Raw genomic sequence first — 20,823 nt, forward strand, 5'->3', positions numbered from 1 at the left:
ATACAACCAAAAGCAAACACAATATTCAAGCAGAGGTTTCAATTTCTCTCTTAATAGAGTGTCTGCATTTTTCTTTCAACATCACAATGTCATTGGCTTATATTTAGTTTGTGGTCCATTGAAAACCTAGCTCCTTTAGTGAAGAACTGTTGTCTAGCCAGTTATTCTACATCTTGTTCTTGGCTATGCCCCTGTAACAAAGCCTCCATACTCACTGTATTGCATTCTATTAATTTCAAACACTTCAAATGGTCAGGATCACTTGGAATTTTAATCTGGGCCTCTACAGCATACAGTTTTAGCATCATCTGTTGATGTAATAAGCATACAGTGAAATCATTCATGAAAATATTGTGAAATAAGAGAGATGGAAGATAGCCCTGCAGAGTTCCACCTGATATATCTTTCCAGATTAACAGCAGCTAAATACTCCAAGATACTGCTATTTGAAGCAGCTTGAATTGTTGAAACAATTGTCTGCTCAGGATAACTAAGAAAATGTGAATATGCTCCATAATACGAGTGTATTAACGAATGACAAGAAAGGCTTGGAAAACTTCAGCTATACACTAGCTGGGGAGAAATAATAATAATAATAAAGCAAAGTAATTAATTCATTATCAGTCATCTTTAGAAGGGAAAGTGAACGGGAAATGTAAGAAAAATCATATAAGGATACATTTTCATCACCCTTGCTACAAACACTTTTTCCCACGTAAATCAGAGATAAATAGTAGACTAGCTCTGAGCAGTCCACCTGAAGTATTAATTGTCATTAAGTGTAATGCACAGACAGGGGCAGGCTGCATCCAGCGACTTTCTCTCCAGGTATCTTCCCTTTCTCCAGCACCCTCCTCTTCCCCGCTAAAACCTAGGTTCATGAATGAAGAAAAAACAAGTTCCTGAAATTATTTTTAATTGTTGACTCCTTTAAATATTGCTACCTTTCCCTGCATAATACCCTTTCAAATGGACAAAGCCAGAGTAAATTATATTAATCAGGGAACACTTTCAGCTCTAAACCATTAAAGTACTTGTGCATTATATTGAAATGAAGGAGGTATTCCACCTATTTAAGAGTTTTCATTTTACCTTACAAGAAAAAGAAATGAAACAAAGCCAACCTGGTTTGAAAAAGAAAAACAAAAATCTTTTTCATGGTTCATTATATCCTTCAGACAGCTGTACCAACACAGCAGGAGGGAGCTGCTGAAGTTATCTAATTTGGGGCTGCTGTCTAATTTGAGCAACTGGCCCCAGTCTGCAGTTATTATTTTATTCTGTATCAGTCTGTGAGATTACAAAGGCCTTTTATCAACCAGTAACCTTCATGCCTGTTAAGGTACTTGAATACTAATCGAGTTGTTTCTCAGTCATCATTTTTGATAGAAGTGAACAGGGGGAATTCCTCATGTGGTGATGCTGGGAAGTAATTTTAAGCCTTCAAATACTTTTCCCTCCCTCCCTCTCTCCCTCCTTTGAACCCTTTCCAATTTTCCAACATCCTTTTGAGAGAACATCAGAATTAGCGACAACATTTCAGTATCATTCTCCCTAACAGCTTATACACAGATAAAAATCACTTCTTTCTTCTCATCATTGCTGCCTTGTTTATAAACAAGATCATATTTCTGCTTTTATCCTCACCATCTTACAACAGGAATTTTCCTGTATTTACAAGTTAGGATAATATTACAAGCCACTTAAGAGTTCTTACGCTGGTGTAACAAAAATGAGTTCTCCAAGCAGAATAAACTACATTGGCAAAAGCAGAAAGTTGTTATCACTACCATTTCTCAGGTCTGAGTGGACTTCCCCATTCTATTTTTTTAGGATGAATACACACATTTATTCATTTAATCAACAAACTTTGCCAGCACAGCCAATGGTAGTGCTCATATTATACTGTTTATCCAGTAAGACTCTATTCCTTGGGGGAAGAAAGCTTTCCAAGCTATTGTTCTCCAGAAAATAAGCTAGATTTATATTGTTTAGGATAAAAAGCAAGGCCATACTTCAGAAAGAGAAAACATCATACTTGAACGTGCTCAAGCTGTCAATCAATAAATCAGTTGAGATTTCTCCATCTTCCTCATGAAGATACTTCCTCACCAATCTCGACCACCTGCAACTTTGTACTGCAACAATTTTACACTTATTTACAGGCAGCTCATAAAAATACTATGCAGCTCAATGCTGTATAAAAAGACCTCTGCATTATTTCAATAGAAATATGTCCCTCTAATACTGACTTCTTTCTGATATGTACTCTGAGATTCTAAATGCTTTTTAATACTTGCTTTGTTGCCACTGCAGAGGACTAACATTCTAAAAAACTGGCTGTGATGCAGTATTAAGTCAAATGCCTTATAGTCGTCTTTTCCAGTTGTGCTTTTGACCACTTATTAGGATGTCTTAAATAATTCCTTTTTTTTTTTTTTAATCAAGCAAACATTTTTTTCACCTTCCATCAGGTTTCAGTCACAGCTTTCTTTCAGCTTCTAACAGTTAGCATGTTTTCCAGAATAATAAAACCCTTTCTCTTCTCCAGAGATAGGAATTTAATGAACTCACTGTATTGTGTTGTTCAGCTCCATGGACCAAAAAAGGTCCCTCTTTATTACCTTCTCCTTAGCTTTGTTGGCTGGTACATTCATATATACAGATTTAATACCATATAGTTCAGTTTTATCATTGGCTTTCAAAAACTGGCTGAGTGCAAGACCATGCAGATTTAGGCATAGGTACATGTCAGTACAAAGTCTAGCACCTTAACTAATGCAGCCGCTGAAGGTGAGGTTATGCTACGTCAGACTGTACAGTGAAGCAGTCACACTTTTCCTCCTACAAAGCCAGCAGACTAGAGGAGCAAATAGCTGGGGACCATAAACTCATAAGTCACATGATGGAGAGGCTTAAAAAGATGTCCATCAGTTCTCTTGGGCCAAAGGAAAACAATTGTGAAATCTGGAACACCCCCAATGCACACCCACACCCCCAACTATAACCTGAGCTTATGTGCCACCTAAAAGGTTAGGTGGCTGCTCTGGTTGAAAAATCTCAACTGCTGAGAGAGAAGAAAGGAACAGTTTTTAGCCAGCACAGCTGCCTGACGCAGCTCAAGCCATGTTCATGTAAGTGATGGTATTGTCATATGGAAGAACTTAGGAAGATGTGGATTGAGACAGGCAGTGCTGCCCCTTTTGATGTGTCAGCCAGAACTCATATCAGTTTAAGTGGATTATGAATCCACACACTTTTTAGTTCTGAGCAGGTTAGCATAGATGGCTTTCTCTTTTGACACAGAGGGTGTAGTTCCCCAACCCAGCTCTGCTCTCAAGGCTGGTTTAAGGAGTTCCCACCCTGGATTCCTCACTCCTCGCTGCTGGTTCCCAGTTCTGCACCGCAGTTCCTTGTACCCTCTGTGGCCAGGCAGACCTACAAGCCACGCTGCAAACCACTCACAGCAGCAGTTCTCCCCACTGACTCAGTTTACAGTAAAAGCTTACTGACAGCTGCAGTGTGACTGAAGGCAATCCTTCAAGGAGTTCAAGCTCAATATAACTGCTGCAGTCAGAAAGGCATTTTCCCCCCCTACTGCATGCACACACTTGACCCCTTATAAGCCAGTTCAGCACACTGAACTGGGTGAAAACTAAATAGGAAACGGGTGTAAAATCACAAGGCTAGGAGTAAGACTGCTACTTTGAGCTGCAACAAGCTCATGAAGCTGTCTCATGAGACACCACCCTTTGAGAGCATGGAGTTCTGGCAGAATGGATGGGCAATTCTTAATCAACTCTTCTGCAAGAAAAAATGTCCATGGAATTACAGCCAGATTTCACTCACTTCTGTTGTAAAAATGGCTTGGTATGTCCAGTAGCTTCTGCCTTACAGTTCCCAAGGCTGCTGTCACGTTGAGAAAGTTTTTTGAACCATATCTAAGATGATATTATTACTTTTTTTTTTAAAAGGATCTCTAGCTTAACATTACCTTAACTAGTAGCTCCTGGCAAAAGGTAATCTAAAATAAAATCATATTGCAAGATCTCAATAAAAAATAAAACCCAAAAAAACCCACCAACCAAAAAACCCCCAGAACCCCTACCCTGAACTCCCCACCTCCAACTCTCAAATACCCTTCATCTCCAAGTCAAATATTCTTTATCATCCCCTTGAAACACACAAGTGACATAGGCATATTATAATCACCAGTTCTCCCATTATTCAGTTCTCAAAGTGCTTCCATTGAAATAAGTATTTACCATCTTGAAGTGGCTGATAAACTATTTTTAAAACAAACTTGAAGGCCAAAGAGCCCTCAATATGCGAAGGCTAACAGTCAGGTAGAGGTACAAAGCTACAGAAAAATATAGGGTTGCACAGGACTCATTTGTTTTATTACATAGAAAAAGGATGAATCCTCTGCTCTGTTGCAGTTTACCTCCTTCAGAGAGTTGAATGGTCATCAAAATGAGATCAAAGAGCATGGGGTTGGGGTAGATGGAAAAAAGGAGATTCTTCAATGAGTTACAAAAATCTTCACATAATTTCTTTTTTTGGTCCAACTTATGCCCACTTCTAGGAATGGGGATGAAATCATGGAGTAAATACAGCTTCTATTTTTTTTTTTAATCTATATGCAATTTGAAGTAGATTGCCAATACAACTAAAGTAACTGTTTTATCACCCTGATATGAAACAAAAGGAAAAACAATAGAAATTCCATCTTCACTGTGAGTTTATAGTGTAACTCCTAACAAAACAACTTCACTATTTGAAGGCACCATTTGAGGGAAGTAAGAATCTGGAGGAATAAGTGACAACTGAAACACATCTCATATTCTGGCTTTGCTCCGCAGCATGTCAGTGGCACCTGTGACATGCCCCAGCTGATAGGGACACATCATGCTGGACAGCAGCGCAGGGGTCCCCATTTCCTCCTGAGATCTCTCTGCCACAGATGCTTGGTTCTGTTAACTTGAGTTGCTTGTCCCAGATTGATCAGACTTCTTTTTTTCTGAAATATATCAAGCAGTATCAGAGTGCATTCACTCTCTGTGCCAACAGTCGTATTTCACATACTGGTCTTAAAACTAGGCAGAGTTGATCAGTTTAATTTGAAAGAAATCAATATACTCAGCACTTGTACAGAGGTATACTGTCTGAATATTCAGATTGGCACAGTGACAATTCAGTGCTAAAGCTAGTTTACTGATTAGCCGTTGATATTTCTTTTAAACTGTAAGCCCCGTGTATTTAATTAAACTGTCTGAAATGCTGCTGTCTCAAATCCCACTAAAGCTACCTCCTCAACACTCAGGGGTTTACCTCAGCCAGCACTCAGCACTTATCTTCCCGTCACTGCAGCCATATTTCAAAAGATAAGTACATCTCTAAGACACAGCTTACCCAAACGGTGAATGAGATGACAGCATCTGTGTGTAGAGAAGACCGGACCTCAAGCTTGCATGTGCAGGCAACATGACAGAATAATTAAATGGGTCAGAGAAACATGCTGGATCCAATGAACCCAAGCAGACCTAATGTACTGCAAGTCAAGTCCTGTCCTTTGCAGCTTTTTGGAAAAGCATTTTGCAAACGTTCGTGTCCTCTCTGCACTCTGCAGGGGCTCCCACTTAGAACTTTGCCTTGGGACGCAAGAGAACATAAATCCCTCTGTTTAAAGGTCAATATTTCAAAGTGCTCCAAAATGGACATTTTGTTTTCAGAAGTAGTGTCAAGGGAAAGCGTATTGGCGGCAAAAAGAAAACTTCAAGTAGGCAGTCACATTAGGGTAATGTAATCATGACTCATGCTCCTCACCCATTTCCTGACTAGGGCTGTGCATGATCAAACGAAAACCAGCCACAGTAATGCTGCCGCTCATTAATGTTAGCTAGCCTGAAAGGATTACAGGCTACCAGAAAACAAACTCATTACAAAGTATCCTATTTAAAGCCTGGCATAAATTGACACTGACACACACAGTGGTGTAATACCATACTCAACCAAAACAACAACTTGCCTTTGTTGCAAGAAACAAGTTACAACTTTTTATGATGAGCTCTCCTACCTGAACAAACCTTCTCACACACCTTAAAACACTGTAAATCCCTCGGGGCACATAAGGAGAGGCACGGAATATCCAACTGCTAGTCAGTATCTGAAGAAATTGAAGATACATGGCCCTTTTGAGGAGGATCGCAGCAAACTCAGACTGCTGTAAAGCAACTACCCCCTCCTCAGAAAGGCTGCAAAAGAACACGCACGTGCTCGCCAAAGCACAACCTGGGCCTGAGTGGCTGTCACCTTATAAGAAAGGCACTGCAAGAGGCAATTTCTGTCTCAGTGTTCAATCCTGTTGGGCAGCCCAAGTGAAGCGTGCGCTTAATGATGCAAATTGGTGTTAATTTGTATAAAGAGTTCTTTAGCAGAAAGATTTCAGATCCTTGCTGGGATCTTGGTCACATTTAATTTGTTCCAAAACCCACATTAATAAAACCCCCAAAATTAATCAGATATTTCAACAGAAACTAGGCTAGACATTAGGTAACAAATGACAACACGCAGCTGCACCTCTCTGCAACCCTCACAGGCCAAATAGAAGCATAGACTCATTTACATTGGAAAAAACCTTTAAGATCATCAAGTTCAACAAGACAACTCTTCCCTCGCTCCTACCTCAGAAGCACAGCTCTGCATTTGCAGGTCCCTTTCACTCCCTTTTACTCCTCAGCACCAGTTACTGTGTTCCTTATGCTACTTCCAACAACAGAGATAGATCAAAGGGGAGAGAGATCCTGAAGCTGACCATTAAATATAAAATCCATTGCCAAAACCATTGTCCACAGAATTAAGACAGATCACCAGTGACACTCCACTCCCAGGATATTGAGGAGACCTATACCAGGTGTCCAACAGCCAAATTCAACCATAATTTAACAATCACCTGGCTTTTCAGCAATGCCGTAGCTTACCTCTTGGAAATCTCAGACATTTTGCCCCTCATGCTACAGAGTACTGGGGGACACATAGGAGAATCAATCAGTTGCACAGGGCAAAAGTTATATTTAGGTCTGACTAGACCAACACCAGCTAAATATACTAAGCCTATACCTTATCTGTGTTGCACTAATTACTTCAGAGTTGAGAGAAGCCAGTTCTGAAACAAAGCACACACATGCCAAGACCTTACACTGTATTGTGACACTTGCTGCTAGACTGTTCTAACTCTGCTTGGTCATCACATGTCTTATTTATACAACTCTAGCAGTACAGAAACGAGGTGCAGCAATCCCTTTGGGCATGGGTGCACCTCCGTCTTGACCAAGAATGAGCTGTTACCACATGCTCAAGTCTTTTGTGTACTAATTCATACAGCTAGTGTGGAAGGCAGTGGAGTGTAGGCAGAAAAACAGAAGAACATAATTTGGGGACCTGCTTTCCTGTGTAAATGGCACATTTATTTACTTAATACTTCAGTAAGTAGATAATATTAACTTCTGGCTTTAATGAAGGTTATTTAAAACAAGTTTCTAATGGCTCTTGCAAGCTTCAGGAAGTCAGAATTCAAGTCATGGTAGGAGCGATATGTTGATTAGCGTGGTTTACCATCCTTTGGAAATTTAAGGAAAAGTGACACACACATTGTACAGCCCAGGACAGACACTTGCAATGCTGACAAAAACCTCTGTTCAAACGAGGCTGGGGGGAGGGAATCAAAGCTAAAATAACACAAACCACCAGCTTGAACAAAAACCAAACAAACAAAAAACCACAATAACTGTGACAAAAAGATCCCACCAACTCTGAAAACAATACCAATGTAAAGATGGTCAGAATCCAAGCCACAGAAGTGGCCAGCTAGTCCTGCTCTCCTTAGTAGGCAAGGGGAGCAAAACTGAGGTCAATTGCCCAAGTGCAAATCCAATCCATATTCAGAAACACACACACACACTTAATACAGCAACAATGTACCCGGATTGCATTAATTTAAGGCATAGTGTGGGGATCTCTTCTCTTGTAAAAGTCCATATTGTTTCTTTAGCAGAGATAGCCTCTGTCAAAATGCAGGGAAGCAACACACTTCAGCTCCCTGAATTACAGAAGAGCACATGGCCAGAGACAGTACACACAAGAAATTCAAGAGGGAACTTGCATCCAAGGAGGGCATCAACATCTCAGTGTTGCTCCTTCAGTACTGGATGGGAAGAAATTATTGGCTCTCTGGATATAGCTCACATGGGAAGGAATAGAAATATCATAACCAAAATTCTTTGAAACACAGTCCTAGCAAAAGGCATCTACAGTAAGTTCTAAAAGGACGATGATATTACCAAACTGACATTCCTTCTCCTCTGTACATGGGCGCTACCAGGATTCACCAGACTTATGCTCCTTCTGGTTGCGGAAGCAGTGGGGCAGCATACTTGGGCTCCAAGGAAGGAGCCCAAGGAGATCCTTACTGGAGGAAATTGTTAAACTGTTCACCAACAGCTACAAAGATCCATGTTGGAAATAATTCGTCAACACTCCTATTGCTATAGTCCTATGCTTCTTAAGTTAAACTCTTGGGGAAAAATGGGATTTTGTTGCTGTTTTGTTAGTTTAAAATCTCAAACGCAGAACACTAAATATAGGTTATCCTGCAATAATTCAAATTAAATATATACATTTTCTGAAACAAAAATCCTGCCACCCTAACTACTGTTAAACTCTTGCCGTTCCTGAAAAGACCATAATCCATTCACTTTAGAGAACAAAAGTGGGAAGGCAGAGACATTTAGCATTGGAAGAAAGGCCCAAGCAACAATGAAAAGAAAAAAAAATCTGCACCTAATTAGTAAACCAAAACTCTCCAAATACAACACATTAGCAGCTTGCAGTAGAACAGTTAACTTTTAATAGTCGCCAGGTTCCCAGGTTAGCAGCTGCTGATTAAGAAAGTTCACAGCTCCCAAAGTGAATATTTCAGACTGTCTGAAAGGAGGCAGGCAGTTTCACCCAGGGTGCCAATACAGGCTGAAAGAGCATTACATCTTAAAGTGAAATCTCAACTTTAAAAACAAAAGTATTATGAATACCTGAAAATCGAAAATACCTGAAAAATCCAGAGAGGCTCTTAATCTGCCTTGCATTTTGGCTGTTACATTCCCAGTGGCTTACTATTCAACAAGATGAACCAAGGACTGATTTAGAACTTGATTAAGCTTAATAAATTATGCCTTTTGCTAGTCATCGTTCTTATGCAGAAGATACAGAAATTTTTCTGATATGTCTTTCCAGACACCAAAATGTTCTTCTTGGACTTTTCACTGAAAGGCTGTCATTTACTAGGCACCTGGATATAGCAATTTGCTCCTTGGTCAAACTTAGCATTCATGCCCTCAGCAGAGTGCAAAAAAGGGTTTTACCCATATAATGAACATCTTGGTATGCACGCTGCATTTGGAAAGCAACAGCCCTCACCCCAGGAAGTACAACGAACTCCTATTTCTGTTCTTTTTCCTAGAGTATTCCAATAGTAGATGCAGGAAGCAAGAATGAAACAAAATTAACATGTCAAAACATTATAGCACTTGACGGCTACTAATGACACTTTTCTGATAGCTTAAAAAACAATAACTGCTTGAGTCACTTGGTGTTACACCTCATGGTTTTGTGCTGTAGTCACAGGAGGCTATTGCAATTCCCTGCTGCATAAGAGGGTACTGACAAGGAAAAGGTAAGGTCCAGCAATTCTGTGTTTGGCCATCACCATGTCCAGTCCTGGTAGCCACAATTCCAGGAGAATGTCACCAAAAAAAAAAAAAAAAAATTTCAGAAGAGCCACAAGACCAATACTATCATTTATGTCTGCTAGACTGAAGCTAAACAAAGCAGGGTAAGAAAGAAAATGTACTTTTTCTTGACAGTAGAACAATTTACCAAGGCTTGTGATGGATTCTGTGTTATTTGGATTTTTGTTAAAAAACCCCAACAAAACATCTAAAACCTGCCCATTGACTCCTAGCTCTGCCTGAATTGTTTGAATCAGATGTACTGACAGAACTGGGTAACAATTTAGAAAAGGCCTAAAACTCGTGACAGGCAAGTTCCCAATGGTCTATTCTGGCTTTTATCATTCAAGATATAAACAGTATTCTTCCCCAAATATGTGACATTTCTCTTAATAATATTTTGAAAAACATTTTTATCTAGGGAAAGCCATACTAAATTTTTAGAGTCCTTTTGTCCACAGATTGTTTTCTTGGCCATCAAGATGGTTACAAAGGTTGAAAGGGCAAATCTCCTGGAAGTTAGCAAAATAGAGCTCTGATCTAAACTGTTGTGTTTGGAGAATTCTTGTCTTTCAGCACCAAATAGAAAGAAAAAAAAATAGATATCTATGTTTGACACTACTTCACATCCTGCATGTAGAACTGAATAAACTCTTTCCTGTCAAATTGCCACGAACAGTTTGAGATCTGCAAGCTTTAAAAGCTGTTTCTCTTCTGATGCTGTGCAAGCAGAAGGGCACACATTTCACAACAACTTAGCCTGGTTAGTGAACAAGGTAGACTAAATTTAAGTTACAGACATTTTAAAGTACAACTTTCTAACAATGGTATCTCAAATCCATGACCGAGCAGAATCCAGTGCCCAACTTCAGGTACTTACTTTCGAAGAAAAGCACAATGAAAAAATGTCATGTGGCTTCATTCCCTTTTACTCAACAGAAATTGACATAGTTCTTGAATTTGATAATACTCTATCCTTTCTTTTCAAGCCACATCTATATATTATTTCTATCGTTAAACTTGACTTTGGGACCATATTTGTACATTCAGGACATTAACCCAAAACCTACAAACTCTGAAATGCAGAAAGCCAAGACAGCTACTTCGCCAGATGGACTGAAAAAACACACTGAATCAGAGCACCTGAAAAATTATCTGGTACCATTTCAGACGAGGATTTTTAACGTACACAGATTTTTTAACATACACACACAGCTGCTCCTACTTCCACAGATACCACACTGTTTTATTACAGAGAGTATACACACAATTTCTTAAATGATGCCTTTTTAACATGTCCACCTACTCTTCAGATGTCTTGGAAGCTTCCATTTTAAAGCTCATTTTCAGAGTTGTTTGTAAATATCAGACTATGCCATTCAAGCCAACACTTTCTACCTTTCATCTGCAGCAATCTGTATATGTTTGTTTATTGGGAAGATTATAAACAGGTGGGAGAATTTTAACTGAAGTTGTTAAACTGTTCCTCTACCGAGACAAACCAAAATTACTTATTTCTACTCCCCTGGTCTACTGTAACAGCTTTTACTCCTATGCATACATCACCCATCAAAATTCACAGCCTTACTAAAATGTTCTGACACTTCTGTGCTGTTAAAGCTAGTCCTGACATTCAAATTTGTGTCTGGGAATGTGTCTTTTCCTGTCACTGTGAATTACCAGGACAGTCAGTTTTGAGGTTTTTTAACTATAATTTTTGTGAGATTCAGTAGCTTCATGTCTGCCAGCTAGTCTTCCAAAATCCCCTCTCCATTAAAAATACCACCCCTCCTGCTTACATTGCTCTATACCCACAAACAACTCAACACAAAGGAATAACCATCAACCTAAATTCAGAGGAAGGACAGAACCTCTGCATAGGGATGTAGAGATGGAGGACAGTGGAAGTGGCTAAGTCATAGACCCTTATGCATAGATGCAAGGGAGAAAGACAGGTAAGCAGGCTTGATGCATGAAAATTAGCTGGAATTCAGCAACAGGAGTTAATTTCATGTTTAGACTGCTCATTTGGACATTGAGGCCTACTTCTTTCCTTACAGTTTCATCAGTTTTGTGTTGATTATAACTGTATTTTCAGTGATCACTTGAATACACTTAAGGATTTACATTTCAATGGATATACTGTTCTTACCAAAGCCAGTGTAAAAAAGCTTCCAACTTCTCTGCTGTTGCTTCATTAGATACTACTCCTGTCTCTTCTTCCTATAAGTTGTCAGAGCATATCTCAGCAACTCAACTGTTATACTGTTGCATAGTCCTCTGCCAAAGTATTGAGGTACTGTTGTAGTCTCAAGTTAAAATAACTACTGCAACTAAAAGTGAAATTAATTCTTAGACAAAAATCTGAAAGCTGTCTGCAGCATAAACTGCTTGATTGTTCATTGCTTTCATTTGGAAAGGTGTGTTTAATTTTTGTCCTCACAAATTCCTTTAGGAACTCCTACAGATTCCTAACCTACTTGGGCTTTTGCTATTACAACTTTTCTTCTTTGGAACTAGAAATATGTATTTTTAAGAGAGTTGTTCAGCCCACTGCCACAAAATGGATAATTTTGTTGTCTAAGGGTTGGACTTGATGATCTTAAAGGTCTTTTCCAACCAAAACAGTTTTATGATTCTATGCTTTTGACCTTAGCGGATCTTATCTAAAAGACTCTGGAGATTGAGATGGGTGTTCATCATGCCAGAGAGTGCATACAGACAAAATCAGAAGAAACATAGCCTCCCTCCTCACTAAGAATCATGCTGTGCAAGTGGGACAGGGACATACAGGAACAGAGCAGCTGCCATACAAATTACTTGTCTGCTCAGTCCACTATGTTGTTCCTAACAACAGATTTTCTATTCACTCTGTAGGACTTCTCTGTACCACTAATTACTTTGCATATCATTAATAAGAAACAAGTTTAAAACAGATATGATAACATTACCAATCCAACCTTTTCATTTAAGGTTTTCTTCAAACTGACTAGATTCTGCAATTTACTTCCAGGCAAGATGACCAAACTGAGCAATGTATTACTATAAATTTGTACTATTGTAGCATCAGAAGACCTAATCACAAGCCAAGTACCTAGTATACTAAGAATTATGCAGACATAAAACAACAACAGCAGAATCTCACAAAAAATATTTCCAGTTGTTGCGTCTTTTGGGGAAGAGAGTGCTGTTACCTTTGCAACAGAATTGTAACTATTGTGAGCACCACCTCCCTCCTATTTCAGCTTTCCACTCCAAGCGTTTGGACTGAAGTAAAATACAATTCTTTGTGCCATATATACAGCCTATGCGTCAACACACTACTCCATTCTTTACCTTCATATTCCCATATGTTTTTTTAACATCCAAGCAGAAGCGATCCCCAGATACACTGCATCTTACCCTTTCATGAACTGTGGTTATTCTTCCAAGGTCATCTGCTAGAGAGCCATAAGCAAGCAAAGAACCAGCTTAAACTTGATGAAGAGCAGTAATCTTTTGTATCTGGAGCAAGAACATGTGAGCTGCATCTGACATGCAGGACAATCAATGGCACTATTCTCTCCTTGTCACTCTTTCACTCAACATGTAGCTTTCCTACTGTTTAAGTCTTCCTTAAACTGGGCTAACCCCTAACATTATTTGAAGAAGCCATGCAACCTTAAAAGGGAAACACCAAAGACTACACAGCCACATACCATTCTCCAAATGAATACAGAAAACTCAAGGAAAAGCTACAGAACAGTGCCTTTGCAAGGACTGCAGAGCTGGGGAGAAATGGTGTGGCTGGCCTTTACATCAGACTACAAAAGGCAGAACCTGCATTTCCTTTTTCCTTCACCCTTAACTGTGGCACATGTAGCTTCTAGTGTCGGGTGTCAGAGATGCTTTTGGTTTTATTCTTTGTGGTTACAGAAATGTGTACTTTCAAAGAATCAATGAGTCACATTAATGCTTCAAATGACTGAGAGCTTGTAAAATTAAAATAGATTAAGTTATCATTTCAAACCTGAACATTGAAAAGATTGGCCTGACCATTCTCTGGAGATAAATTTTAACCAAATTGAAACTATGCTTCAGTTTCAAAAAGGCAGTTTACCAAATAATACAAAAATAAAGGCCAAAAAAATAATACTGGTGACCATTCCCCAACAGAATTCATCATTAGAAGCAGTGGCAAGAGTTCCTGAACACAATGCCGTTCCTTAATGGTGGTCTGTCACATTGAAGACAGGATATTTATGGTGTGCATCTCAAGCACAGAAAAGGGGAGAGAAAAAACAAACCAAAACATTCACCTTAAACTCCACCACATCTTGAAGTAATTTTTGCCAGAGTTTCAGATCTAATGTATCCAATCTCATGAATAAACAGAATTAAAGTCAAACTAGATCAAAGTATACACCGAACCATATTAACAGAAGGAAAAAGGTGAAGTTAGAGGTTTCTAGAAAATACTTAGGCCTTCATGAAAAAAGATATATGTAAACACATGGTTTAGGTTTTACTTGACTAGAACTGGAGATACACACAGAAGGGAGAGAGAATGGAACTTGTTTCTGACCACAATATCTCAATGAATACAATTTGAAAGGTTAGATTTAGTAAGTATTAGATTGAAGACGAACATTCAAAAATTGTTCTGGTATCACAAGGAAATCTTTTTAAGCTTCTAAGTTACTGAAATATTGATTTTTGTAAAATTTAAAAACTTTCTTGATGAGAGGAATCCATTAGTGATGTCATGTAATTTCTGACAATGTAAATGAATTAAGGGAAAAAATAAACAAAAAGGCAAGAATGTAAATGTGGGGGAGGAAATCCCCAGTAACACTGGCATTATATTGCTGTACATCACATAGTACTAGTGCTCCACTCAAGCACTAGACAAACCAACCAAACAAAACACTGTCTACTACACAGGAGCTGACCCAGTTGTATGGCTTGGGAAAACCACCTTCTTAGAAGTCAGTAAGTAGCTTAACTAGAATAGAAGAAATAGAAAGTCTTTGTCAAAGCAACAAGATCCATCAGCCTGTTCTTCACTAAAGACTTAAGCCTCAAATTTTGTCTACCACCTCCTTCCTGACTCTTCCTTGCTTTCTGCTGAAGATCTGAAATAATATTACTCATACTCTTTCAGGGCTTCACTCTGTGAAGATCATGACAGAGCTCTGCCGGCCAGAAAGCTTGTTTCACAACCTCTTTGGAGAAGTGCTTCATACATGCTGACTGTGGTGGCAGCAAAGCACCTTTGATCTTCCTTGCAGAGTATCACTGAGAATTCTGAACCCCATAATTAGAAATATCGTATGTGGAACACTAAGGTTGAAAAGTCAAAGAATGCAAAGTTAGGAAATCCCAAGATTACATTACTCGTGCAACCATTATTTGGTTCCTTTACCACCTGTATTACAATGTTGCTCGGCACCAAACAAAAGGACTATGACAGAGCAGGACCTTCAGCTTTGGCACAGAATTTCAAACAGATCCTCTCTTTTTGTTACTTCTCATCTCATTTGCCCCACATACTGTTTGAGGCAAGAGGGCTATGAGAAATAATGTGACCATAATGCACTTACATATATATCACCATTTTCTACAGGCATTTTTCCAACTTACAGATACTTGATTTTGCCAGCAAAACAGGCTTTAGGTTTTGGGGTTTGCCTAACTTTACTGTTACACAGCACAGACCTTTTAAAGAGTTAGTCTGAAGTCTATTTTTTATAAAAAGCTAATAGTTTGCTTTTATTTACTATTTTATGGTCATTCCTAATATTCTAATGTGAAAAAACATTTGGAATGAAGACTCAACACCCATTTCCTTTGTTTAAGGCACAACACAAATATTCAGATACACCTAAAACTTCTACAGCAAAACAATGAGAACCGGAATTGAAACATCTGGTATTTCAAAGGACAGAATTAAAAAAATACACCAGGCTCTACGTTTTAGATCTTCCAAGCAAAGACATGAAGAAGTATTTATTTTTAGAAAGTTCTCTACAGATGTCCTAAAAAAGAAAAAATAATTAATTGCTATCTAAATGGATCTAAACAAGTCTGCAGGCCTGACTAAGCAACTCATGCCTAGTTTCAGTGACCACAGCTCACCATCAGCACTTGTATCTCTGCAGAAGGTCAGCTGCTATTTACACATAATCACAGAAAAGTTCACTTAGCTCATTCAAAATAAGCCCCAGCACAATAACTTACTATATCAGTCCATTTAGTTTCTTATCTAACTTGTTCCCTGTTGACCTTTATGATAGAAATCAAAGCAGTGTATCAGACTCTGTGAGCCGCCTTCTATTATTCAGTGCAAGTAAACAACATTAACACATTTACATAGTTAAGTTGTATGTTGTGGTCCCACACATAGTGGGGGTTGAAACCCTTAATGTGGCTCCCTGGCATTCATGAGATACTAGTCATCAGGTTTTGCTTGAGTATTGCGCAACTTGCATAATTTCTAAGATAACTATTTCAAATTACTTTTGCTAAACGTACCTTTCAATAAATGCTCTCACATAAAAAGCTACTATGGTCATGAAGATACAATTTAGTTTGAGTATTCAGCTATTGCTTTCACATTGTCAGAGCTTTAGGCATTAAAATGTGCCACTCAGAAGGCTGTAAACAGCTTACCTCCCTCCTTAAAAAATTAGACACCCAAAATAAAAACAAAACCCACAACACAAACAAAAAGGAGTAAGACACATTCAACAGTTCACTAGCCTCTCAAAAGAGAAATCTTAGAGTTGCTTACAAAAACTATTAACTAACTGTGCTCTTGCGGCCTTAAATAGTGGCAGAACTGTAAGACAAACATCTGTTTCTACACCCGACTATTCCATAAATGTCAATGAAACCCAAGTAAAGGTATAAATATATCTTGGTCACCCTGGCCAACTCTGTCCATTTGTAATCATCTCATTTTATCTTGGCAGTGTGTTTCCTGAAGCTTTACTGCATATCTTGATTTAACCCTTAAACTATGAGGAAGCTAGTCTTCTTGTCAGCCAGTTCCAGCTGCTGCAGTTATACTCACCTCCCCACACCAGCCACCACACTGGATCAATATCTTTGCTCAATAACATTACAAATGTAAATACGGAACATTGTAAAATACTGTAAGCAATGTTTATCTTCATGAACATCATCCAGAAATCTTATTTAACATAGCACTAGAAGTAAATCTCTTCTTCAGCGTGAACTTCACCTGAGCTTGTACTCAGTAGTTGCACCTCAGCCTGCCATTCTGCTTCACACAAAACCCTCCCCTGCATAGGTGGTGCTTTGAATCTGCTCTCACTGCTCTACCCAGGCACATCCATCAGCACCAGCTAGCTACTTTCACAAGCTGGTAACAAGTCTGCTTTGCAGCGAGAGGAAATAATTTAAAAAGTTCGCCATCCAACACCTGAATACAATACTCCCCACATCCCCATGTAAGCTCAGACTTGAATTTATTTGGGAAATTCACCTTGCTATCACACAGAAAACCAACCAACCCATCACAAGATACACCTTCAGCCAACTGCCACCCCCTGTGAGGGCTGTACCCCTGGGGATACAATATCTGCAGCATGGCTGCGCCTATTAGGCACAGACCACCCAACAAGTTCAGTTTTACTGCTGGGGGAGGGAGAGGCTGTCAGTTCTTCCCAAGATGGTTCAGATCTTGAGAAAATACATTTGCTCTGCCTTGATCATAATGGGGGCGGGTTGGGGGGGAGTAGTAAAGAAGCTATGCTTTTTATTTGTTTTCAAAAAGTAACATTTACATGCAGGAGAGCCAAAGCCTGTGGTGTTTTACATCATTGTGAAAGGCCAAAACGGGCACCAGGTGATCCCCCCAAAAAGGGACCAGACTTGATCCACTGCAATTCTGTCAGTGAGGGTGAGGAATAGGAGGAAAAGAACTGGTCAGAGAGCATTACTGAGCCCCTAGGATAGAGGTCACTGGCAAGAAGAGAAGGATAACTTGATGGTAAATTCTGCATGGCACAGGGATATTTGTTCTTCAATGCCATTTCCCTCTCCTACTCCAAACTATTTCTCAAGACTTGGGCAGAGCATCAGAATTTCTTCTATAAGAAGTAATCTAGCTTAGAAGACTATAAACCAAAGCAGCATACCCAATTATGAAAAGCTGAGCACAAAACATGTTTTGCCATGAACCGTGGCTTTCTTTGGTTACAGTAAAGCTGATATAAGTGGTTTGGAACAGTTTTAGACGCCTCTTTGAAGTCAATGTGACATTTAGCCACAACAGTCAAATAGGGACAGAGCAGAGCCGCGCTGCCTCAGGGAAAGAATGGCTCTGGGCTGCCTCTTAGGTGATATCATCTCTTTCCTTTCTGAAATTCGCCCAGGCCATCTCCTGGTGATTCTGGCTGGCTTTACCCATCACTGAAGAGGCAGAACCACAGAGGTAGTTTCTGCAGCCTGATTTTCACTTCTGTGGATGCACAAGGTGCCCCTGAGAGAACAGTAACTATGATTATCTCTAATCTAAGGAGGAGATAGGCCACATTGTTTCCTTCCCAGATACCGTTGGCTTATGCTGAGGCCAGGAAAAATCATTCCCTTCAGTATTATCCTGCCAACTGAAGAACCTGCTCATTCCTCTCCTCTGCATGCTGTAACAAAAAACAAACGTTCAAAGCAAGAGTGTCTTGAACATAGGCGTTTTCCCTTACTTTTCTGAATGCTTCTGCTGAAAGACTATTTTTAACGTGCCATAGAGCTAAAGTAAATCTTAATGCTAACACTAAAAAAGGCTGGATCCTTTCAGTAAAAGACACTTTAAAAATAAATCCATGCAACAGTAATCACCTACTGATACATGCTTTTATGTTTAGCCAGCTGCTGAGATGCCACATCTGTCACTTCTTGCTTCCAGAAATGGGCTTTCCTTTTCTGTTAGGGAAGGAGAAAATTCTGCTCCTGGAATTGAGCTGAGTATCATGATGCCTTTTTTGGTATCTCTGTCATTCCTCTACACGTCTGAACCACAGCACATGGATTATAAGATTTCTGGTACCGTCCATCTTAAGAATTGTTCGGCTTTAGATTTTCATACCTTAAAGCCTCAGATTTTTTCCCCTGTGCTTCGCTGAACAACGTTACATACTTATAGGCTGTATGTAACCAAACATAATGGTCCATGCGTGAGTAATTACACTCCCGGGAGCTCTCCTTTGCCTTCCTCCCCCAGATATTTTACAAAGGAAAGTAAGAGATCAGGATCGTATTTGTTACATTAAACATTTCATAATAAGCCCTCTTCCTATTTTTAAAACGTAACAACAATCTACAGTGACGCAAGTCCTAAATTAATTACTTCCTCTATTCTGGCCTCTTTTTAATTTCAGGCGAAAATAAATCAAGTCCCTCTTATTAACATACCGCCCGCATGTCTTCATTAGCAACCCAATACAAATTCGTATTTGACTTCCCGACTCGGAACTCTTTGTTCGGCACCCAGCAGCACCGGGGGCCGCTGCCTGCCCCCAGCCCCCTGCCCGCCCCAGGTGCGGCCCCCGCAGCCCCCCGGCTATTTTTAAACCCACGCAGAAAGGCGCGGCAGGAGGGGACATCCCGCATTAGAACCGCCGCGCTGTTTCGGGGCGATGTAGGTACGTATGCCTTCCGCCTCCCAGGCGAGGGCACGGAATCACGTAGGTCACAACACGACAGGAAGAAAATTTAAGCCGAGGGGCGAGTTTCAGCTGGGGGTTTCAGGGATGTAGGAACACCCCCAGACCGTCTTGGCGATGCGATGGCTCCGGTACAAATCCCCCCGCCGCCGAACACGCGCATTAATGGATGCTCTCCCCGGCCACCCCCAGGTGCCCCCGCTCCCCCGGAGGCTCCCTCCCTGCCCGCCGAGCGGGCGCGGTGCGGCCCCGCCGCCGCTCCGCAGGGGACGAGGGGCCGTGCCGGGCCCCGCTCCACTCCGCGCCCCGCTCGGCGCACACGCCGCCCCCGCTCCCCGACTTACGGCGCTGCCGGCTGCTCCCCCGCCGCTCCTCCCTCCCGAGCTACCTCCCTCCCGCCGGTGCGGAGCCGGGAGGGCAGCGGGGCCGCCCCTCCGCGACTCGGGTCGAGCGCGGCACCTGTGAGCGCCTGTCAGTGCGCGGGCGGCGGCGGCGGCGCCCCGTGTCCCGGGGGCGCGGCGCGGGGCCGCGGGCGGCGAGCGGAGCCGCGGGGAGGCGGCGCTGCCGGCGGGGCGGCCGGGCTGCAGGGAAATCCTGGCACCGCGGAGCGCCGCCTGGGAGGTGAGGAGCAGCCACGGCAACAATGAAGGGTTTTTCCCACCCACACCCCGACGGTTTTTTGTTTGGTTTGTTTGCTGGGTTTTTTTTTCCTGAGCTCACCGCGGGGGTGGGGTCGCTGCGCCCCCCCCCCTGCCCCGGCAGTGTCCCACTAAAGCCCACGGGTGGGCAGCCCCCGCCCCGTTCCCCCGGGCACGGCCAGCGCGGAGAGGTGCTGGGAAGGCGATGGTTTCCCCCAGACCCTGTTCCCCCCTCACCTCCTCGGCGCCCCGATCCGCCACGGGCGAGCCTGCCAGCCCGCTCGCCGCAGCAGCGCCCGCCGCCCGCCCTCAGGCATGCTGCCTTCCCTCCATGCTTTATGCGTTTATAAGCAGCGCTCGGGCTTTCATGGCTCCACCGTCTGCGATTTGCAGGTAAACGGCAAATACTGCGAGCGCAGGCGGGGCGCGGGGGCGTCTCCCCCCGCCCAGCGGCGGGGCCGGAGCGGGGCAGCGGTGCGGAGCACCCGGCATCGCCTCTGCGGGACCCGCCGGGCCACGAGCCCTTTGACGACAGATTGAAGGGCACCTGCCCATCCGCTTTGTGCAAGTGAAACTCCCTTGCCCAGAACGGAAAGGGCTCAAAATAGCTATTGCCAGTCCAGCAGATTACTGACTAGGAAACCCATCAATACTGAGCTGATGTTAAATTTTTCACAAGTTCCTTGGTTAATCCAGATAGAGACCCCAGTATTGTGTCGCTTCTCCCAGTGATAT

General features: G+C 41.5%; 1 protein-coding gene across 2 annotated transcripts in view; it reads right to left on the reverse strand.

Annotated features, from left to right (window-relative positions):
• The window catches only part of CDC42EP3 (CDC42 effector protein 3), a 30,104-nt gene extending 9,627 nt beyond the window's left edge, over positions 1-20,477 (reverse strand). Inside the window, exon 1 of one of the 2 annotated variants that reach the window (XM_056357646.1) lies at positions 20,326-20,477. The gene's annotated coding sequence lies outside the window, so the exon portion shown is untranslated. Of the gene's footprint in view, positions 1-19,794; positions 20,009-20,325 lie in introns of those variants that run through there. The other variant, XM_056357645.1, reaches the window with a different exon arrangement.
• Positions 20,478-20,823: the final 346 nt, after the last annotated feature.

Source organism: Falco biarmicus, chromosome 12, assembly GCF_023638135.1.
Source record: "Falco biarmicus isolate bFalBia1 chromosome 12, bFalBia1.pri, whole genome shotgun sequence".
NCBI classification, from domain to species: Eukaryota; Metazoa; Chordata; class Aves; order Falconiformes; family Falconidae; genus Falco; species Falco biarmicus.